Genomic DNA, 6,000 nt, shown 5'->3' on the forward strand with positions numbered 1-6,000 from the left:
TCGAGTTATGAGCGAATCAAGGACTTCGCGCCGCTGGCCTATTCGATTCACGTGAGGCCTTCCGGCTGTGATGCAGTTTCTCTCTCCCGGCTCTCACGAACGAACGGAAAGATATTTTGGAATTCTGTTTTCAGATTTCCCAGTCGGTAGCCATCGGCTAAATCCCAAGGTGGAAAACCAGGTGAAAATCGAAGGATTTTTGGTATTTTGGCGACGAAACCAGCTTTACGTAATTTGAGAACAGGAAATAAAATGCGCTGATTAATTCCCTTGAGCGGCGGTTAATGTGAATAATTTTTCATCGGTACTCGGAGGTAGGTGAGGTATCGACCTCCGAAACGAGGGGTATCATTCGGTTGTCGGACTTGTGATGATTAAATTACAGAAAAAAACGATTGTTGTCGGGCCCCGTACATTTCGGCGCCTCGCCATCGAAGGGAACGAAAAATTTTCAATGTTTTCGGATTTATCAGTATCGATATATTCTATAGGGTGGTAATGAGATTACCTCGAAAATCCGATCAAAACGACTTATGTTTCGCAGTTTAGCCGCGGCTTGCATTTCGTACTGGGAAAAATAACATTCCGGAAGGAATTTCTCTTCCACCATCATCCGAATAATTTTTCCGTCGGCAGGAGGACAGAGAGGAAGGATAGACTGACAAAATGAGGAGTTCGACCAAGCTCTGTGACTTGTCATGATTAAATTAGAGATTTTAAAGGCAGCGGCGGAAAAATATGCAAATTCACTCCAACGGCTCTGACGAACGAACCGAAAGTTATTTTTTAATTATGTTTTTGGATTATACATTATATGTGTATATAGATATATATATATATATATATATATATATATATATATATATATATATGTGTATATAGATATATATATGTTTCAGGTCCAGACTATAATATTGTCAGTTCGCTGTGAACCATTGATTGGCCCATGAGGATGAATATTAGGCCGAGTGTGCTGTTGCCTTCCCTTGAGTTTGACTTAGGCCTGTGCCTAATCGTCTTAGTGCTATTGTTCACACCAAAGCTCATTATTATAAAAAAAATCTTCATCCAATTTTGTGCTTAACAACAATGCTGAAGTCTGGCACAGATGTGGCGAAGGCGGGGAGGGATTTGGGGATCATCACAGTCTACTCACTCACTACAATATCCTCGACTACAGCACTGACCAAAATGCTCCAACCGTCTGCGCCACCAGCCTAAACATTTCAAGGATTATTATATTTTGGATACTGAGAACCATATTGTGGTCACAATGCTCGTACAAACACTGTGATGGGGAAGAATAATCCCCGAGACCGGAGGGCAGTCTGCACGATGATGGTCTCAGCAAACCTGAGAACGAGTGTTTGAGTTCTGTGACCTCCCACATGTTAAGTGACCATTTAAGTATTTTTGTTTAACCTTACGTTCTCTTCCCCAAGATTTGTTGCCAGATACTGTCACCAACTTTTGTGATACAGAACACCGAGAATGATAGGAGATGGATGAGGGTGAAAACGAAAGGAAAAGATGAAGAAGAAAAAAAGTTGTGACGCCATTATGTTGTTCTGTCCTCCGTATCTGTGCGAGCACGGGGTGAGCGTGTGAGGGCCATTCCAGGTGAGCGTATGGGGGCCATTCCAGGTGAGCGTGCAGGGGCCATTCCAGGTGAGCGTGCTTTTGGCCCACTCGGGCATGTTGTGTAATGAGTGATATTATAGTTGATTTCAACCTCATCAAATTGGTGTTTTGGCCCTGGTGCTCCGCTGGGAAATCCCGTAAACCTTTGTGGTTCAGGGGCCGGACGAAGGAGGTTTTCACTTGGTACCCCCCCGACCCCCCTCCCGGCCCATTCTGGCTCTCGGCGGCCCTGACTGCTCCACCACCGAACTCCACGAAACTCACGAATCCTCCATTTCTCAAGGAACCAACAACAGATGGACGGAGGTGAAAACTTCACCTTCGTCCACTTTCGGTGGAGGATGTGTTGAGAAGACGGGATGGTGGGGAAGGAATCCATTCAAGACTATCTATTTATTACGTACGCACGTTCACACACACACAAAATGAATATTCACAGGAATACCAAAGAGAGGTAGATGAATCAGGACGTGCACCATTACTCACTGAGTGAACTCCTTTATAACAAGGTTTAACATTAAAAACATCAATGGAGTAAACACACGTCCGTTGTACAATGTCAGTATTATCTAAATCACAACTTATCAAACTGAACGTTTTTAAATCCTCTTCTCATTGGTGTAAAAATGATTGAAACACAAAACACAAGATGTTAATCAACCTTGGGTCACGTGGATTTCACCGGAAGAGCTTAATCAGAACAAAAAGTACATAAATAATTATATCGAGGTGAAAATATGAACATAAACGAGGGAAACGGGCGTGACCACACTGTGACGTCACAGTGGTTGCTCGTGGTTACAATAAGAATTCCAACAACAGGGAGATGTAAACACAGAGGTGTCGTTAAATCGTCAGTCCGTGGATTGGCGAACACCAGACATGTCGTGGTTTCTCATCGCGGTGTTCGTGATCACTGTCCTTGGAAGTGGAGCGTCTCGACCACCACAGCAGGTAAGTAGGGATTGTGAGAAATAATGTACTGAACTCGGGGAAGGTACACAGCACGGGGGAGTTGTTTTTATAGTAGTTTGGGATAACGGCCCGGGATTTCGGTTTTGGGAGGGTGGGGGGGGGGGGGAGAGGTGGGGGGGGGGGTGTGGGGGGGAAGGCGGTGAGGATGTGGGGGAGAGGGTGGGGATGTGGGGGAGAGGGGGTGAGTGGGGGAGGAGGTGGAGTGGGGGTGAGTGGGGGAGGAGGTGTGGAGCTTCAACAAGTTGGACCTCTGTGATGGAGCTTGATGACGCCGAACCATCGAGTCCGCTGTGGGATTGGATCACACACACAGCACACTGTACCACCATGTTTCATGTGCACACCGTACCACCATGTTTCATGTACACACCGTACCACCATGTTTCATGTGCACACCGTACCACCATGTTTCATGTACACACCATACCACCATGTTTCATGTACACACCGTACCACCATGTTTCTTGTACACACCCAAAACACCCCCTGAATAGGAGACGTTTTGGACTCAAATCCGGTGTTTTTAAAATGTGTGTATATAATCAATGTTAAATGATGACTGAGGGTCATCATACAATTTCTCATTCAGGAATCCTTGAATGACCAGAAACCATTTACAAACATTCCATGTTCCCAACTTCAAGGTTCATCTAAAACATCCACATCTGGAGAGTGGAATATTAAATAATGATCCCTGAATGTTTCCCCTCCATGTCCTTGGAATGTCCTCACTCATCATAACCCAGTTCAATGGTTTATTGAACACCTGAACCCCATATTCACCAAGGCAGGTCCATCCTTACAATGGTATCCCATCAGGTCCCACTGCTTCGCCATTTTTCATTCCTCGGCTTTCATAAGTCGGCTGTCTTGTCTGACGACACTTTTTTGTGGAGAATCAAAGATTCCAGGAGTCTCCTTGAACAAGGAGGTCAGTGAGTGTTGGTACACAGTTAAAATCCCATATTTAATCTTCCTTGTTTGTGCTTTAAATTGTTGTGAACCATCTTTCCCTTGACGATGTGATGAGAAACATGAAGAGAGTTTATCTTTGGTTGGAAACTGCAGGTGAACTTTCCCCACCAAGTAAACTTGGAATTTGTCCCTTCAAGGTAAAATCTTCTCCATGTTCATGTCGATGGAGGAATCTTCACGGTATACCTTGAGTGTATCTGGTACCACACATTGCACTCCGTGTGCAGTGGAAATTGATCGCCAGAAGATCCATCTCAGGGCTGGTGGAGTTTCACAGTTTACACCTTCACCTCTGATCCTGGGTTCAAATCTCGATCCCTCCATAAACTGCCACCCTGGTGTTTCACGTGTCATGTGTGTTACAACCACTGGAGGAACATTAAACATGAAGGATTCATCTCCCAACCCTCATTTATATTGGATGTTAAAGATCCCACGGTGTTTTTTGTAAAGGGAAGGCGAGCTGTCGCCAGCATTCTGAACAAATCACAAATTACTTCCCAAACCCTCTTACAAACCTGTCCTTAACAAGCGTGGTACAAAAGATAAACTCTCGAACATTCCATGAACCATTGTGTTTGTTCTCTAAAATTATCAAGAACATGTTATTTTGTCACAAACTTTTTGATTTTGTAAAGTAATTGTAAAAACATTGTTTAGTTTAATTATAAATGAAATAAACATGTTTCTACCCCTGGCCTTGTCTATTTCTACAGGTTTTCCAGAACGATGCTGTTGAGGATGGAGGGATGTCCCTGGGTCGTGATGTCGTGTTCGTCGTGATTGCCTCCCTTGTGTTTGTCGGTGTGATTGTGTTTAATCCATCTCGTTGGTTCAACAAGACGAGGTTCAGGAGAAAGCGCTGCATTCACTGGTAAAGAACACAAATGACTTTTCATCAATATTTATATCTTCATCCAAGGGGACAAGATGGCTCAGAGATTTGAAACGAGTTTATCGTGCTCCATGTCTTGTGGGATTATAAGGACGAGCATTTTTTTGTTGTTGAAGATAGAATTTGTTGTTTTATTGACTCGAGGAGATAACGAGGTGTCCAAAATCCATGGGTAACATTTTTTTCATCCACCGTTTTTGTGGCCATCTTGGATTTCAAAATGGCTGCCATGAAGAAGCCCACCGATGCTGTATAAAATCAAAGATAAATTTGGTGTAAATACCAACATTTGTACTGTTAGAGGTTCAAAATATAAATGTAGATTTACTGGCAGTAAAGATTTATAATCACCTTCGACTTCAACATGGCTGTCTTCGTGAAATCGTGTTGAACAAAGCTCATTTTAAACGGAGGGGACACCTTTGGCGAGCTGTTTACAATTATACTTGTGTATTAAATAACCCGTGTATCAAAAAATAAGCTGTGAAAGTTTCAGCTCAGTCTGTCTTGTAATTCATGAAAACACTGATGAAGGCAATCACAGTATTAAACTCGGACACTCGGTAGAGCGCATACCTCCACCACGTAATGCCTGATCCATGAGAACATATCGGGTCCAACACATTTTTGAGATTTCGTGCTATATATCGTTTTTAGCACCAATAACTAAAGGTGATGAATCGCTTTAAAAAGTAAATAATTCTCATATCCAGTTCTGGATTCAGATCTTCACCAAAATCAAATCACTTTAACAGGGTCCCCTGGTAATTAGATCACGTGGTTATTTTTCTTGGTAACTGGGTAAACTCGACAGAGGACCCGAGGTCACGTGGTTGAGTTATTGGCGTTCACGGTCCATTAGTGATCCACCGCGTCATGGAATTATGCGTGTGCGATGGCCTGCAATTCGGGGAGGATCTCCAAGTCTTACTCACGTTGTTGTTCTTGTGGACTTTTTTGTTTCACAGCCGACAGTTTTCATCGAAACTTCCTGGAACTTGGCATATACATGTAAAAATCTCCGATTTTGAATTTCCTCCTAGAAAAAAAAGTTATGGCGTCAAAATATCTCCGCTAATGGATATCGCCCAAAAAATTATCTCCAAAACTCGGCAAGCTTTTTGAATTCTGTTTGCGGGAATCGAACAGGGTTTCAGCAGAGATTAATGACCGCATATATGAGACATCACTTCAATTTTATGAATTATCAATTTTATGACGTCATTCCTATTTTTTGATATTTTTTGTTTCACAACCCAGAGTTTTCATCAGATCTTTGTGAAACTTGTTTCATTCCACAGTTTTCATCGAAACTTCCTGAAACTTGACGTATACATGTCACAATACCTGCGCAGACAGTAACCATCTCCGATTTTGAAAATTCCTCCGAGAAAAAAAAAAAATTATGACATTAAAATATCTCCACTAATGGAAATCGCCGAAAAAATTATCTCAAACTAGGCAAGCTTTTTGAATTCTGTTTGCTGGAATCGAACAGGGCATGAGCTGAGATC

This window comes from Eptatretus burgeri, chromosome 8 (assembly GCF_056783735.1).
Source record: "Eptatretus burgeri isolate ZD-2024b chromosome 8, Ebu_testis_v1, whole genome shotgun sequence".
Taxonomy (NCBI): Eukaryota; Metazoa; Chordata; class Myxini; order Myxiniformes; family Myxinidae; genus Eptatretus; species Eptatretus burgeri.